The sequence below is a fragment of the Macrobrachium rosenbergii genome, chromosome 50, assembly GCF_040412425.1.
Source record: "Macrobrachium rosenbergii isolate ZJJX-2024 chromosome 50, ASM4041242v1, whole genome shotgun sequence".
Classification (NCBI taxonomy): Eukaryota; Metazoa; Arthropoda; class Malacostraca; order Decapoda; family Palaemonidae; genus Macrobrachium; species Macrobrachium rosenbergii.
This window is the reverse complement of record NC_089790.1, coordinates 37,354,326-37,373,233: the sequence shown is the minus strand read 5'-3', so window position 1 is coordinate 37,373,233 and position 18,908 is coordinate 37,354,326. Positions and strand designations below refer to the sequence as shown.

The window sequence follows — 18,908 nt, the reverse complement described above, 5'->3', positions numbered from 1 at the left end:
AGCACTAATAGAGTGAATGACGTCACAAAGCCTTCATTGCCCCTCTGATTGTCGGAAGTCGAGAAAACTTATCGTGTCCAAAGCTTTATCAAACCGATTGTTCACTCCTGACGTCACAAGCAAAAAGTCCCTTCCCCTAGAAGTTGTCGTTTCAGTGTGGTTCCCTAACGTCCCCCAAACGCCACTGACACCTCTCCCCCCTCCCCCCACCTTGCACCCTAGAACCCCTCAGATCTCCTAGCCACACCCTTGAACTGACTTGCAGTCAGGGGTCTCATAATTATCAGTTCCCCCAAAATAAAAATTAATCCTTATCTGAAAGGGACGTTAGTCCTTGTCATCTTAGGGGCTAATGACGTACTGTGTGTATATATATATATATATATATATATATATATATATATATATATATATATATATATATATATATATATATATATATATATATATATATATATATATATATATATATAAATATATATATATATATATCTCTATCTATATATATATATATATATATATATATATATATATATATATATATATATATCTCTCTCTCTCTCTCTCTCTCTCTCTCTATCTCTCTCTATATATATATATATATATATATATATATATATATATATATATATATATATATATATATATAATATAATATTATATACATATGTACATGTCTGTACATATATCATGTACATATTCCGTTTCTGCATTAATTTTACGTCTTTTACACACTCAATTATATAGAAATGTTAGTTTGCGGATCTTTCTTTTATTTTTGCATGCCTTCTATAGGCACGCGTTATTTATTCTGTTCTTGATAAATTCTATTGTTTCTTTTTATTCGCTATGTGAAAATGTCCACATGGAGAGAACCAAAATGGCTTGGGAACAGCACCCACTTTTATGAAAGCAATGAGCTGTATACTACGTTCTGGAAATAGGGAAGCTTTGTGCTAGATGAAACATCAGTCTCTATCCCATATTAAGATTAGCCGCTGTAAAAATATTTCATTATATAAAAAGCTAATGTCTATATTAGTAAAAGCATTGAATTCTGTAATTCAGTTTACTTGATTCATCGTCAGTCATGGAAATCAAAGTAAATTTCAGTGATATTCAGTTCCAGAATAAATTGGTTTGATCGTTAATTTCTATATTTACAATAAACTCTAATGCCAATTTTGACAAGAGGAGCTTTTTTTTAAACCATTTAATGGTTGTAGATAAATCGATTACCCTGATGTCTCCTCTGTTATTTTATGATGTAACGCTGCCATTTATGGAAGCTCGAGGCAGTCTTTTGCTGCGGAACTTATAATTGTCACCGCATTTTTCATAGTGAAAATGACTATCATTTTCTTTTTATCGCCCGACACCTGGGGGTTTTTTTTTTTTTTCTCCATAGTGCATTCATTTAAATGTACATGCAGGTATAACTGTTTTCGTCTGCGCAGTTCTAATGTTATTGTGACAAATGCAATGTTCGTAATGTTTTTTGTTATAAATCTGTTGTTCTTGATGTTATTCAAATAATCATTTTATTTATAAATGGTTTTCGTAATGACAAGCGAAAATAAATACCGCGTAGTTTATTTAATAATTTCATGAAGCTTCTCACAATTATTGATGTATATATATGTATTTGTATTATATATATATATATATATATATATATATATATATATACATACATATAAATTACATTTCTTAGTGTGTGCGAATTATCAGGACGCCGCAGCCATTTGTATACCTCTTCCGATTTCCAGATATTTATGTTTTTTGCCTCACGAGTCCCTCAACTTGTATGTTGGCCTTTCAACTCGTCTCAATCCATTTCTTAGATGTCCCCTAATTCGCCGTCCAAAGCACGTTCAATATCAAGGTTCAAATCTGATCGCATTGTTCACCCGAACCTTGAAAACGTTGGGCCTCCAGTGATATTATGACTCCAGGAACCTCGACCATGAAGATGCCCCTAAAAAACTGGTTCTCCGTTTGAGAAACGGGGGCAGTAACTAGTCAGCGAGTCCGCGACTTTTAGGGATAATTCCCTGATCGCAAGCTTTGTCAACGTCCACTCAACTGATTGCAGAGAAGTCGCCTTTGCTAATTTCATTTACTATGACAGAGACTCCAAAAGCATTGTGGCCAACAACCTCGCGAACTTTGAGAAATGGTACTCCGCTCTCGGTGGAAGTTATGAAAGTTACCCCTGAGAGCAAGAAGGAAACAGAAAATGGAATGCGGAGAGAGAGATTTCTTACCTGAGCGTACGTGGTGATGTGTTAATCCCATTGCTTGTTGATTTTCGAGAAAACGGATGCAAGCACGGGAAAGCACACCCGTAACTCGAAATCATTTCCTTTTAACGACTTTAAATGTCCATTTTTAGTTTTCTGTAAAACAAAACTATTGAGATGGCTGTTTGTCTGTCCGTCCGCACTTTTTCTGTCAGCCCTCAGATCTTAAAAACTGCTGAGGCTAGAGGGCTGCAAATTGGTACGTTGGTCATCCACCCTCCAATCATCAAACATACCAAATTGCAGCCCTCTAGCCTCAGTAGTTTTTGTTTTATTTAAGGCTAAAGTTAGCCATGATCGTGCGTCTGGCACCGTTATAGGTGTAACAACACATGCCAGCACCAGGCCGTGGCTGAAAGCTTCATGGGCCACGGCTGTGAGTTTCATACAGCATTATACTATGTACAGAAGAAACTTCGGCGTATTCTTTACTTATACTTTTGGACCTATTTTTATCATTGATAAAAATTTGTTATTCTTAAGTATGCGAATGCTGCTTTTGAGGGCTAAAATTATTCATGAAATTACAGGTTCGACAAGTCATTCATTCCTACTTCGCCTTGAACCCTTCCTGCGGCCAACGTCAATATTCGTCAACGCTTCCAAATCCTCGTGCCATTGTTAACGGTACAATTATTTTTGTAAATAGCAGTTGCTGATACCGCTACTTTCCGTATGAGAAAAACTGGCTGCATCTGTGTTAATTAAGGTACTTTCATCTCTGCGGGGAATAAACATTTGTATAAATTGTCCTTAAATGTAACATTTTATTGACAGCATTTCAACGGGTTTTGTCTCATCCTTTATATCTACCTGTCATTTTCCCCTGAGCTTTTAGACCTTTCCTCTGCTCATTCAAATATTTTTAGCCTGCCTTGTTTTTTATCTATCCTACCCCTCATTCTAAATGTTAGTGGTTATTGATGTTGCTTTGTGTCATTACGTTTATTGGTGATGTCTCAATTGTCGTTCCCACTGTCAGCGTGAATTAATCAGATCCAGGAATCTTTGTTATGGATTTTTCAAATAATAAGAAATTCCAAATTCCAATCCATTTAGGAACACTCAACGTCAGTCAGTTTATTGTTCGAAATACTGTCAATAACACTAACAGCCCAGCGGCATCATATTCCGTATCAGTTAGTTTCGATACTGCCACCGAATACTTAAGGACAAAGAGACTCCCCATTAAAGATATCTTTTCAAATACTGGCAGTAAATACTGACAGGCCAAAGGGTACTCATAACCAGTGTTTTAGATGTTATTCTAAATACTCGCACTGAATACCGATCCTATAAGGGCCAGTTTTCCTTGATTAATTTCACTCCTGTTGGCCACCTTCTTATCTTGTCTCTGTTATGCCTGATTAGATCTCTCTTAGATTAAAAGGCAGAGCTTTCATTACCTCGGAGGGGAGGTCCATTTACTCCGCTGTTTATTGTCTCCGTTTGTTTTTCTTAACCCTTATCAGAATTGTTTTGTTTCTCTCGATTTTTCGTGTAATGCTCTCGTGTCATAAAAAATTTTCCGGAATACTATTTCTTCTCTCTCCTACATGATGATCATATAATATCTTTTTAAAGGTTAAGGTTCTTTCTCTCTCTCTCTCTCTCTCTCTCTCTCTCTCTCTCTCTCTCTCTCTCTCTCTCTCTCTCTCCTACCTTGTTATTCCAAAGGCAATAAAACCTTGAACATTCCAAATGGAAATCTATTTACACGTTAAAACAAACCGTCCATTAACGTGGGAAAGAAAGTGTTCACAACAAATCCGTCCCCAGCTATCACCAACAAGAAAATTTGTTTACTGCTTGAAAGAGTATTTGCTTGTTGGACTGGCTAAGTGCACTTGTCTTGAGGAAGGAATTCCTACTGTCACACCCGTTTATGTTACCATTAAATGAAGAATTATGTGACATCCTCTGCTGCTTATATACCAAAGTTCCTACCCTTATCTGTTGTAGTTAGGAAAGTCAATAGAACCACCTTATTTGACATTGGATATTTCTAAACAGAACTAATAAAGTCATGCTCATTTACTCAAGGAAATTGGCTGCTTAATTGTGGGTTAAAGGCAAGCTTAATTGTGGGTTAAATACAAGGCCTGTCAAACCTCCTTAAAGCATAGCATTTCAGATCCTGTCCTCAGTTCATATGGTTTGAGCATACACAAAATTAGCAGTTCTGTTAGGTCCTGGTTTCAGGTTTGGTTGCAGAGCTCGGAATCTACAGCAAAGGAAAGTGCTTTAATCCGATACAGTCCGGTCCGCAACAAACTATGCGTGCAGAAACGACTCGGTTCATTTTGCGCTCCCTGTCCACGACGAAACCGATATATATATATACTGTATATATATACGCATACATATATATATATATATATATATATATATATATATATATATATATATATATATATATATATATATATATATATATATATATATATATATATATATATATATATATATATATATATATATATATATATATATATATTTACCACTTTCTTCTAAATACCAGTAGGTTAAAAGACAGCTTCTATCCTCCAGTCGTCGGAATTTTACATGACGGTCAAAATTTGTAGTCCAGAAAGGAGGTGGCCATATACTTGTTTACACTGTCGTCTTCTTGGAGACCAGATCGGGGCCAAACGACGTCATGAAATGCTCTCAGAAAGCACTTAGCGCCCCAACACAAACTTTTGTTGGTTCAATAATGGATTCCGATTGCAAGACGATGACGCGCAATGGGATTACCAGGTATGCCAGGTGAAATTTGCAATCTAATGTTTGTGTGAACTACGCACTTTTAAGTCGGGGGGGATTTTTAGCATAAAAGAAAGAAGCGGGTGTTTACAAGACTTCGTAGTAGTTCTGTCGATGGGTACATCTTGCAATGCTAATGGGAATGCCAATGTATGCCAGATAAATTTGAGCTCGTGTAAGCATAAAAACAAGTACAAACACTGAATGCATCATAATTTCACCTTAATTGCGTTTTATTATTATTATTATTATTATTATTATTATTATTATTATTATTATTTTAGTAGATGAAACCTGTTCACATGGAACAAGCACACAGGGTCTATCGACTTGAAATTTAAGCTTCCAAAGAATGTCGGTTTCAACCTCCCATCGCAGACCCCACACTGCAGCAGTAACTGATCATGATACAGAGCCAGTGATTTTTCATCGCCCTGAGGGAGACGCGAATCCGCGATATCTGCGTGGCATGTCACGACACTAACCATTATACTAGCGGACCAGCTAAAGAACCTTATGATAAGTGTTTTGACTGTGTGTAGACCAATTAATTTTCATACTGAGTGACAATAGCTTGAAGACTGAAACCAAAAATATCGAATTTACATATTTATACATATTTTCTGTGAGTATAATACAGGTATTTCAATCTGTTTTTTTAACCCGCACCTGTTCACGACGCAGGTCCTCGAAAACAACACATTAGTCTGAAAGTGGCTCCAAATACTGGAACTGATGTTATCCGGCGAAGATCTTAAATGTCTGCCTTTTCCAAGACTTTTTATTAGTACTTTCGCCCATACCATTTTCTTCTGGATATTCCAAACAATGTACAAGAACGTCTGAAATATTGCCATGGTGAATATTCTTTTTCTTTCATATATTTTCATGCAGGCAGGAAAATATATATATATATATATATATATATATATATATATATATATATATATATATATATATATATATATATATATATATATATATATATATGTGTGTGTGTGTGTGTGTGTGTGTGTATATATGACTTTTTATCACATCACCGTGATTCATATACAATCAGTAAGCTACAAACGTCCTTTAATATCCAATTCGCTCTACCTCGGAAATAATATATTTTCATATATGTTACCGAAGGGGAATTTTTTAGTTGATAATAAGTTCGTCGTCCCGTGGGCTCAAACCAACGAAGGACAAGAACTCAGGACTACAGTGGACCCCTTAATCAAACGCAACGAACTTATTATCAACTAAAAAATTCCCCTTCGGTAACATATATGAAAATATATTATTTCCGAGGTAGAGTGAATTGGATATTAAAGTACGTTTGTAGCTTACTGATTATATATATATATAAAGATAAAGATAAAATCCACGAAGGAAAGGGAAACACTGGAGTGCTGCGCAGCACGTGTTTCCCTTTCCTTCTTGGATTTTATCTTTATTTATATATTCATCACGTTCCATATTTTCGTGATTCAGTTGTACACACACACACACACACACACACACACACATACATATATATATATATATATATATATATATATATATATATATATATATATATATATATATATATATATATATAAATATATATATATACATATATATATGTACATATATACATATATGTATATATTACATGTTTGTGTGTGTGAATGTGACTGTGTCTCTGTGTGTCTGTGTACACATACATATGATTGAGAAGCTTTTATTAACTTCATATAATGGTTGCCTGAAAGACTTGTTTATCGCATGCGCAAGAATAGATGAAGGTTCAAGACAAAGAAAAAATCGTAGTTCGCATCGATAGCGCGGCTGCATTCCTCTCCTCCACGCGCAGTTTATGGGAAAACTCGTACTTCTGAAGCACAACGGAGCTGCAGCGCAAAAACATGAACCGAACCTTCATGAATTGCAGCCACATCTCTCTCTCTCTCTCTCTCTCTCTCTCTCTCTCTCTTTTTTTTTTTTTCTTTTTGCGAGGGGGGTGGGGGGAGTTCATTTCACTTGACAGTTCCGAGAACGCCTACGCCTTTTCTTGCTCCTTGTCTCACGACTGCTCGGTGCCTCTTGGGTCGTGGCGTCTTCTTCACTGGTGGTATCCATCATTGTTCCATCTTTGTTCCTACCTTCATCTTTCGCCTTTTCCCCTTCGGCTGTTGATAACTATGATCTTCAGACTCTATAATCAATATAAATTACATATATATATATATATATATATATATATATATATATATATATATATATATATATATATATATATATGTAGATATATACTGTATGTGTGTATATATATATATATATATATATATATATATATATATATATATATATATATATTAGATATGTGTGTATTTGAATATATATATATATATATATATATATATATATATATATATATATATATTATATATATATATATATATATATTATAATATATACTGTATATATATGAATATATGTATAAGTATATATGTATATAAATATATGTGTATATATATGTATATATATACATATATGTGTATATATAATAACCAATCGATCGTTTCCCCCAAGAAGACGGGGCTCTAGAGAAAAAGTTGATGAACTGAGCAGAAAACTTCCTAAAAATAAGCCACTTCATATACTTGCAAACAAGGCTCACCAGAAGTGCGTCGACCCTCACCTCTATCTCACACGCACTCTGGCTCTTCCAGGCTGCAAAAGCATTTTCTCTTAGAAACTTTTACAGACAGAGACGGCTCTTTCTTTGCTCTATGTCACTCTCCTCTTTACTTCTACTAACTTCTTGAGGTCTGTTTTTCATCTGTTAACCTTTTATCGCACCTGCGTCATATGTAAATAGTTCCCCCTTTCACCTTTTGTTTCTCCACATATGCTGCACAAACACTTTATCTCAACACCACCTATCTCGTGGAAGCTCAGCGGTGGTCTGGAGGTAGAGGCCCTCTCCCCACTAGCGAGGGTACCTGGGCTTAATTCCTTGGAGCAAAATGTGTCGTATCTCCGATATCGCATTAAAGTTTTAACAGATATCCATCTACTTGTTATGAGAACTGATTTTGCCCATTTGAATCAGTAATCCTTTAGCATGGGTTACTATTTTGGAGACATTACAATAACAACTGGACGGCTACGAAACTTCATGGGTGGTGACATGCTGCAAAGTTCCCTAAATATAGGTTTAAAAGATTATTTTTTCTTTATTTTCAGTGAAAAATTTTTCTTCTTTTCCGACCAAGGTGATTCCAGGCATAAAACCATGGAACTTGCATAGCATCCACTTTGATTCCAGACTCTGTCCTTTCCCTCTTCCTGCCATGGAAACAGATATTGTGGAGTCACTGAGATCGGAAGACTGTTCACCAAAAGTTTTGATCTTAGAAACGTAGTCTCATCCTTCTGTAATTCACTGCATATATCCTATAACGGGTCCAATTTAGTACTTGTTCGCTGTAATTCTACGGGTCTGTCATTATTCCAGATACGAGTATATTAAGTCTCTTATTTTCTTGGTTACTAATGAAAGATTGAAAGTGTGAGAGAAGATTGTTAAGGAATTGTAAGCCGTATCTGTGATTGGTCACAGCCTTATTTGTTGTCCTTTTACGGATGTAATGGGTCAACACTTTTAAGCTATAGTCTTTATACCACCAAGCATACATTTCCAAAGTTGAATGGCTCAAGTGATCTTCCTTCACCATTGATATAATCTGTTATTTGCATCATCATGGAAAGAGATCGAGGTTCGTGGAAAAAGATGGCAAGGAATTTTAAGGATTGCCTTCCAGGAACCAAATTTAGGCTGTCTGTATATTGCACCGGCAGTAAATGCCGAGATACGTGTCACGATATCGTATTTCCAGGGATTTCCTTTTTTTAACCTCTTCTTCTTTACTTTTTTTCCTCTTTTTGCTTAGAATTTGCGTTTTGGGTTCCAAGAGTCGATCACCTTGCGGCCTTGATCGCGATCGCAATTTTCAGGAAACCGAGGCAAAGGCAGTCTTTTTCGTATCTTCTTTCCCTTCTTTTTTTTTTTTCTTCAATTACGTTTGTTTCCTTCGCCGTTCAAGGTAAGAGAAGAGAATCTTTCGCTCTTGAAAAAACTACTGGTTGATCTCAAGCAGAGATTTCATGCCTGGCTTCTCCGACCTTCAGATGAAGAAATCTCGTTACAATTATACCTTTGATTTTTTTCAAGTAAAATATCGTATCATAAGTTGGATCTCCAGCGTCCAAATGCATAATTACTGTATCATATAAAACATTAAGTCTATAAATCATAAATTATTAAATCTGCCAACGCCTTAATTGGAAGGATGTAATTCAGTTATGCGATGTCACAAAGACTAGTTGGCATAATCCTGTATAGTTTTTTTAATTGCTATATGATTTATTTTACTGGATTGGCTATTACAAGTAATTGACTAACATTAGATTTTGTAAGTGCTTAAATACCAAAAATATGCATCACTGCTGAAAATATTGAAAGAACAAAGCTAGATATACGTATATGCTGGTATGAATAACGAATATGCGTACTCTTCATGACGATTACGAATAGTGAATTAAAAGTACAGGGCATCGACTTACTTCTAGAGTTGATTTTGAAATAACTTGAAACCTCACGTTACATTCTTTCATAAAAAGCATTCCTAATACCATAGTAAACTCTCTCTCTCTCTCTCTCTCTCTCTCTCTCTCTCTCTCTCTCTCTCTCTCTCTCTCTCTCTCTCTCTCTCATATAAACGAGGTTTCGGATGCTGCTATTGCGACATGGTTGTCTTATTTCCAAAGTCCTCTGTATTTACCAAGGTAATGCAGCCCTGACTTCAGTCTCTCCATTGTACATATGGCATTAAAATCATAAGCATTGGAAACTCTTTTTATAGATGCCACTTAGAATTTTCTCCCTTCGTCAGTTTCGCTATTTCCGCAACCTTCCCTCTTTTAGGAGGCGCGTCTCTCTCTTCTCTGTATGTTTACTTCCTTTTTTTTTATGATCTTTCATCTTCCTCCAAACCTACGTTGGTGATGGGTATTGAATTACTCATATCGTTGGACTTTGCTTAAAGATTATTCAAAACCAACTAAGTCTGGTTAAGTCGTTTAAGTAATTTTGATTTACTTCTCATAAAACAGAGAGAGAGAGAGAGAGAGAGAGAGAGAGAAGCTGGTGTTAGAAAACGCACAACTTATGAACATTTTGTTTGCGAAACTAGATTCAACCCCTTATCGTTGAGGGGTTAAATGCTAATATAAATTATGCAAAGACATTTTCATTACAATGACCAAGAATCAGAGGCTCATAAGATTGTTTGCATTTTTATTTGCTTTCAGTCGTTGTTGTTCTGCACTTGACCTAAGATGGAAAAATCCTTGCTGTCAATATAAGTTTTACATAATTTTGAATGATTTCGTATATTTGATTGCTCAGGATTAGATAACCTGCTACCTGTTCTATGACTTATGCCCCTGTGGGAATCTATGCGGATTTTTCCATCTTAGGTCAAGTGCAGAACAACAACGACTTAACCATCCTAGAATCCATAATTATCAAGAAGACTGTACCGTCGTTAAATACTCAATCGTCCTCAGTGAAATTGTTTATAGCCAAGTTTGGGCAACTGGTTTTCCTCACTCTGTTTTTATTTATTTATGTTAGTCTTGTTCTTTCTTTCATATAGGTAGGTTGTTTTAAGATTTTAGTGAACTCCTTTTACTTATTATTGACTTGTCTTGGAATGAGATGTTTTGTTTTAAATATTTTCACTACATAAAGAGCTGTTGACATTGCATTAATTTGTTATTGATGTTCGCAAATTATATTATATTTTATAGCCTTGAAAATGCGACTTGGAATTCGTCAGATGAAAATAAACTGTAGGTGATGAGGATGCCTTTCCCTACTGCTTCCTTCGTGATATATATATATATATATATATATATATATATATATATATATATATATATATATATATATATATATATATATATATATATATATATATATATATATATATATATATATATATATATATATATATATATATATATATATATATATATATATATATATATATATATATATATATATATATATATATATCCACAATTAAGTATATGAGGGAAGCTGTATTTTTACAATTACAAAAATTATTTCTAATCATTTTTGTATATTTAAAAATACAGCTTTGCTCATATACTTACTGTATATATATGTGCATGTGTGAGTATGCTTGTTTAGCTTTTAGCGACCCCGAGCCGGAAAAGTACAAGTATAGTAAGTTGTTAAAAATGAATGTAGTAGTCAAGGTTATTAGCCTAAAATAGCGAAGAAAACCACAGAATCATCCACTTACGTACCATAAGTTAATACGGAAGCATATTTTTAACAGAAATGCTTGAATGAATATCAAATATTCTCTGCATCCTTGACATACTTGAGTAATTCATGTATCCTTGTGTTTATGTGTCTTTACGCTTCTGTGAATGTATGTAAGTCTGAATATATATATATATATATATATATATATATATATATATATATATATATTTATATATATATATATATACATATTTATATATATATGTATTTATATATACATACATAGGTATTTATGTATATATATAATACAGTACTTATACGTATATATATATGTATATATACATCTACAGTTATATTTATATATATATATATATATATATATATATATATATATATATATATATATATATATAAAGGTGTGTGTGTGTGTGTGTAAGTACGTATATTTTCAATAACCAAAATGTATGTATGTATGTATGTATGTATGTATGTATGTATGTATGTATGTATGTATGTATGTATGTATGTATATTGTAAATATAATTAAATTTGTTTGATTTTGAACACTCTTGTATGAAAGCAATATATACAATTATGTTTTTTTAACAAAAACAAAGAAAAGCATGAAGACGTTAGATTACAAGAGTTTTTCCTATTGGCTGAAGCATTTCTACTGAAAACAAAATCACGTCATCATGAAGTAAATCCTGATCGTCCATGACAAAACGAATTTCATGGAAAAAATTTATTGAAATTTCCTTCATAATAACGAAAGTATTTTGACGATACTTCATTACGAGGGACTTATGAGTAAGTCTTACTGGTACACTTCTGTCGAGGGAAAGCCACACCTCTTCATTGTGACCTCAGGAAATAGCTACATGCTGTAGGCTTGTTTGTGAGTCTGTCTCCTTCTCTGTTACTACATGATTCAATGTTTCTGAGAAGCTTAAGAAGTTCATTCATCCCACGGCTTCTTTTTGTCATAATGATTGATTCATTGATTGATTATAGCTACTAACACTGGCGTCAGAGCACCTAGGTTATTGACACCGTAATAGGTTAAAAAAGAAAACTAAAAAATAAATAAATAAATAATTTTAAAAACATGACTTACTTGCAGATTCTAATTTGATTTAATCGCAGTTGCAAATTGTTGCATTCTTATCGTGTATTCTTATCATAAATTGTTATCCATTGTTCCACCGGAATGGTTAACCGTGTATAATTTTTTACCCTATATTCATGTGTCAATAGTTGATATTTGTGATGATTCCTAATGATGTGTTTAGCATGTCATTCATTATTCCATTCAAATAATTAAGTGTTCACTGATACCTTAATTGTATTTGGAAATTTATTTATTTATTACGCACTGACCTTTCGTAACGTGCAATAGGTGACCTAACGTTACTCCATAAAAATATCAGATTATTTTATCTTTTCTTTAACTTGATGATAACAGATTATTTTATAAAAAAAAAAAAGTCAGATTATTTTTATTTTTTTAACTTGATGATAACATTTAATATGAGTGTATGATTTGTTTCAAGTTATCGGGGAAAATCTTGGCAGATTCCAACTGCTGACATTGATTAATTACATTGAACTCAATTCTGATTGGTTCATTGTGAATGCTTTGACGATAGGATATCTGTCCTTGGAAAACCGAAGTCCCGGCTTATTCATTCTGAATTACTCGTCTCTTTGTCAGTTCAAAGTTCTTCGATAGATCATCTCATTAGAAGTGTGTCTTCAAGTCACTTACTTACCCCAGAAAATATATTTCTTTTGATTTCTTTGGCGCACCAAAGATAAACAGTGAGTACCTTAATGAAACAGACTGCACCGAGAGATCCTAAACAGTTTTATATCATCAGTCAATTTTCTTGCCCGTGGAAATTCCTGAACGAACACTGACATCATCATCACAACAAACAGCAACCACTGAAGCGACATTTATTCCGAGAAGATAATTAAGGTTGCCATTAGCACAGTTGCTAGAATTCTCCGCAGTTGGCTGATTGACCAGACGCAAACAAGCCTAGACCGATAATGTACATTCGACGAGTAGTTAGAAAACACAAAGATTTCTATTAATCCCATTTGTTACGATAAGACAAAGGTTTTAGAAAGCACTTAAAAGCTTTTTGATGTCGCGCCGTTTCCTTGATACATTCTTTTCCGCACCAAACTCCTATTGCATCCTGTGAGCGGTTACATCATTCCGAACCAACGCTCGAACAGAAACATACGCGCCCCACCTTACTGGCGTAGCAACAAAGAGCTTGACCGCTCCCACGGACTTTCTCTATAAACGTTTATGATTATTTCCAGAAAGTGTCCGTCCACTAATTTCCCCGTAAATCTGCCTACGACGGAAATGGCAGACGTCTCAGAGTCATCGTTTGAATGGGAAACACCACTCCCCATTTTCCCACTCCTCTCACTCTCCTATGGCCTGGGAAGAGTTGACAACCTCTTCCTGCGAAAGCTTGCTTACACCCGGCCAACAGCCTTTTGTTCCACTGGGGCATCTTTCCTATTTTTAACAGAAATGCGATCCCTGCATTTGTTAACGATTTCGAATACTTCTCAAAATATTTAGGTCGTCTTTTAAATTAACCGGTATACATTTCAAGAAAAGCGACTAATATGCAGTTTTCAATAAAATGCTGCCTTTTTTAATACAGTTTTTTTCATTGTATTTATAAAGGTCTTTCCTTAAATGTGCCTTTATTAGTATTCAAATCTGCGAGCTAACCAATGAAAAATTTGTGTTCGACATTTCAGCGTTTCTTTAATCTTTTATAATAAACATTATGGTAATATACTCCTAGTGAATCGTTTCTAACGGAAGTTTAGAATTACAGTAACCTAAATGTGATGGAAAATAAGAGATCAGGATGAAATTTGAATCCCTATTTAGCTGAGCACCGCACAAGACACCACATTTTTTTTTTTTTTTTTCTTTCTTTTTGGTGGTGTTTGGCGTTTTTGTGCTATAGTACTATTCTTTTCACCACAAGATGTTAGTGTTTGCTTGACAGGAGGTAGAATACTGTACACAAATGATAAAAGCAATTAGATAAAAATATATAAAAAAGAATACAATTAACCATCGTTGTCTTGTATGCTCTGCCCGGGTGTAGATAATATCGGATTAGAGGATTCAGAGTAAGTCCGTTTTCTTGTGAAGCTTTTAAAGTGACCTGCTTCATACAAATACTTGCATTTATTATGTACAAATTTCCAAGCAGTGTTTTTGAACAATGCTTTAACTAGTCCCTTGTTATTGCATTAGTGAGTTGTCCCTGTACGTCTCAGCCTGACCAAGCACCTTATGAGAAAGGACCGTAATAGTACTGGAACAACCCTTATACGAACTTAGAACGTGACCATTCCTGTATATTTATGCTCTTGATGTTAACCAGGGTGAGAGGAGACCCTTGTCTATTAAATTCAAAAACGAAAAAGTGACCTAAAGTCTGCTGGAAAATACAAAGGTCATCACGATGCTAACAGTGTGAAGGATCCGAGAAGTTACCTGGTCCATTAAGGACAATTTCATAATCCCTAATGCCTCTTATTTGTGTTTCCTTCGGCAGCGAAGGCTATCAAAGGAGGCTTAAAACATAAGCAAACCAGGATGTTGGCGCTCATTTACAAGTTTGCAGCACAGTATCACGATAACATAATATCAATTTCTTGTTATTTCAGGGTATAATTTTGGGCCATTGTATAACCGAGCCCGTCAAAATGTTAACATGATATATCCTCCGGTTTATCTGAGTGACTGTAACATCCTAATCTTTTGATTTTTTTTATTTTGAAGCGTAAATTATAGTACATGTTTACAAACAGGGTTGAAGAAAGAGATATGCATTTACCGGATAAACTTCATGACCATTTTCAGTAGTGCCTCGCTGATGCCATAGTTCTGGTACTCGACGAATCTCAGAAGAGTGTCACGCTCTTTTTAATGCTCTAAGTTCTATAAAGACCCGAAGAAATTAATGAATTACAAATTTATTATTATCATTATTATTATTATTCAAAATGAGCAAACGATTTCTATTAGGCAAAACTGAATTTCCATTTCAACAGTGCGCCGGACAGGAGATATTCATAAGAACAAAATATTTTTGTCTTCAAATGTGCAGAATGAGGATTAATGAAAAATTATGAATGTGAGAGCTTGTCGATAAATAAACTGATATCATTTGTGTGCTAGTATTTTCAAAAAAGAAATTTCATCTTTTTCAGCAAGGACATTTGTGTATAAAGGTTGATAAGACACGTGTTTTACGATTATTTCCTTTAGTTTCCAGCCTGCCCTTACATTCATTTTGAATGTCCTTACTCACATGATTTGAAGGTTTTCCTTTGGTGTGAAGTAGTCACTCTGGGCACCATTCTTCAGAATTCCTTTCTTCCATTCTCGTCCTTCTTACAATTTCAATATCGCTTCTTCCAGGGTAGCTGCAGCTGATTTTGTTCCTTCTCCCATGTCATGAATGGGGTAGGTAAGGCGCTGAGACCGCCATCATTATTTCTAAAACACTGGCAGAAGTTTAGAACAAAGTTAATTCAGGATCTTGCAAGAATGACCTCGGTCTCTAATGACCGAGAAGTTGTTCAACAACCTTAGCAACTCATTTGGTTAGCCCGAGTTGCTTTCAGTTGTTGTAAATGGAAATTTCTGTTTGCATGCGTAATTTTAATACCAGGCCGCCTAGACTCTACACCGTTTATACCTAATTCCTATAGCCTACTATCTCAAAAGTTTCTTCCTTCTCATCTGACTAACTATACAACGTAATGTTTATTTATATTGTTTTCTGTTTGTAAATTTGAGTAACATCGATAAAAATACCGGTTCATATTTAAGTATATGAAGATTGAAGTGCCTTTGTACAAGCTTGGGAGGATATGTTGCATCCTGAGGGATGGTTTGCTGTCATCCAGCCCAGGGTCACCTCTCACCATTGTATGTAGAATGATTCTGCCTCATTTTTTATGGTGTGGGAACAATTGTATCTAAGTGATCGTTCATCTCACCTAAAATCTATCTGAAAGGATGTTTCTATTATAATTCGACCATGAAATAAGACGACAGTAATAATTTATTAAATTCTGCAAATAAAATAAGAATATTATGCTTTAAATCACAAATAATATGAAGATGAAGTTTACTGTGTGACAAGGCTCGTCGCCCAGACACCCAAATTAGAAAATGAATAAATAAAAGAATAAAGTTTTCTGAGTTACCGGCGAGACGTGGGGTAACCGATTGCTGGCTTAGAATGTTAATGAATCTCTGTTACCTGAGAATACAGGCGAGGTGGATGGTCCGTGTCGAGGTATATTACCGGCACTTGTACCGGAACAGGTGCGGCAAAACAAGCATCACGACACCTGTAGGGAACGCCACTCCTAAACACGAGGACTCGGAGTTAATGTACGATAAATTACGAGATGAATCGGGGAAAAAGCCTTGAATTAAAAACTATAACACTGTCTCCGGATTTTTCATGCCGGGGTGATAGACGTGCTTTCTCAGATCAGTAAACATAAGACAGACTCAATCAAATTTCATTTTCACTTTTGAGAGGAACTCGGTACTGGTGGCATTTCTAAAATTTATTTGGGGGAATGGAGTGCAGAGGGGCTCAAGAAAAAAAGTTTCTCGGTGTATGATTAACATGTCGTCGATGAAATGGAGTCACTTTAACCTTTTAAGAATAGAAGTCGTCGAAGAAGCAAACCTAACTAAATGTTGTGCGTAAACAGGAGAGGCCTCAAAAGAGAGATGCGTATGATATAACCCGCTGCGATGGACTGTAACCAGTTGTAAGTATTCTTAGAAAACTTGATTCACAGACAAACACGAGTTCTTTTCAAAGAAGGAAATGATTCGGGTAAGGCATTTATTACCTTACTTGGGTTTTTTCCTGCCAATCCTTTTTTAAACACAGGTCTTACATCACGGAGGGATTTATTTTTTTATCCTTCGTTTGCTTTGAATAAACTAGGAAAGCATAAAATAAGTTTTTTCCTGCACTTTTGACTATGATTTCGGATAAAAAAGGATTTGCATTACATGTGTTACACCGATCTTCAGATCCATTTAATGATGGGAAAATATATGAGTATCTTAGAAAAAAAGTTTACAAAAACGCCAAATCAGTCTTATCCAAGAAAATGGCAAGCCTAAATATTAGGGAAAAATCTACTTTTTTGCCCCTACGAGCTGGTTACGGAGCCTCGTTAAAAAATAATATTAAAACGTGGTAGGCTCTTTCAACTTGAATCTTCCATTCATTCTTCAGTCATTAAAAGACCATTTCAGTTTTTGCCCTCGAAGTTCCACCAAAAAAAAAGGTACCAAGAGTTTCAACTTACCACCGACGAGAGGCCACAAAAGACAGCGTTGTATGCAGTCACTTTCGTCCGCGTCATCCGCTTTTGTTTATGCGGTGCCTTTTTAGTTTTCTGTAAAAGAAAACTATTGTGCCGGCTTTGTCTGTCCGTCCGCACTTTTCTGTCCGCACTTTTCTGTCCGCCCTCAGATCTTAAAAACTACTGAGGCTAGAGGGCTGCAAATTGGTAGGTTGTTCATCCACCCTCCAATCATCAAACATACCAAATTGCAGCCCTGTAGCCTCAGTACTTTTTATTTTATCTAAGGTTAAAGTTGGCTATAATCGTGCGTCTGGCAACGATATAGGAAAAGCCACCACCGGCCCGTGGTTAAAGTTTCATGGGCCGCGGCTCATACAGTGTTATACCGAGACCACCGAAAGATAGATCTATTTCGGTGGCCGTGATTATTTGCTGTACAGAAAACTGGATTGCACCAAAGAAACTTCGGCGCATTTTTTACTGGTTTACTGTTGTCTCTTGTTCGTGACATCACTCGTGAGCTGTAGCTTCTTTTAGAAGTCCTTTTGAGATGATAGAGCTTCCTGGGAGATGAAAGTCCTTGTCCACTGTGAAGCTTTCGGGTGTCAGTTCTCACACAGTAAAGTATCTTGATGGCCAGCTCTTCTTATCTGTCGGTTGCGCATACCTTCCGGGGAAGAGCCTCCATGCTTCTACCTCGCTCTTTTCTGGCAGTTTCGGTTGCTGTTGGGTACTCGGTTTTAAAAGGTTTCCTTCTCAATACTGATTTTTGCAAAGCTCTGTCATTTGAAGATTTGCTGTTCTTTTACCTACTAGTACCGAACTTTCACCTTTTCAGCTTTAATGGACGAGAGAGAGAGAGAGAGAGAGAGAGAGAGAAAGAGAGAGAGAGAGAGAGAGAGAGAGAGAGAGAGAGAGACTACGTTTATAATGTCTTAAGATAAATTAAGGAAATGTCAACCAAACAAGGAAACTGATACTTAGACAAGAGTATACGTAAACCGCAAACCTCCGCCAAGACCAAGGAATCCACACCCCAAAAATTTATTTTTCTATTTCTTCCCGAATTTAGTCATTTATTGCCATTCACGAGGCCCACC

General features: G+C 35.3%; 1 protein-coding gene across 1 annotated transcript in view; it reads left to right on the top strand.

Annotated features, from left to right (window-relative positions):
• Window positions 1–18,908, top strand: part of LOC136832841 (A disintegrin and metalloproteinase with thrombospondin motifs like) — a 353,918-nt gene that overhangs the window by 256,471 nt on the left and 78,539 nt on the right. The window lies entirely within an intron of this gene.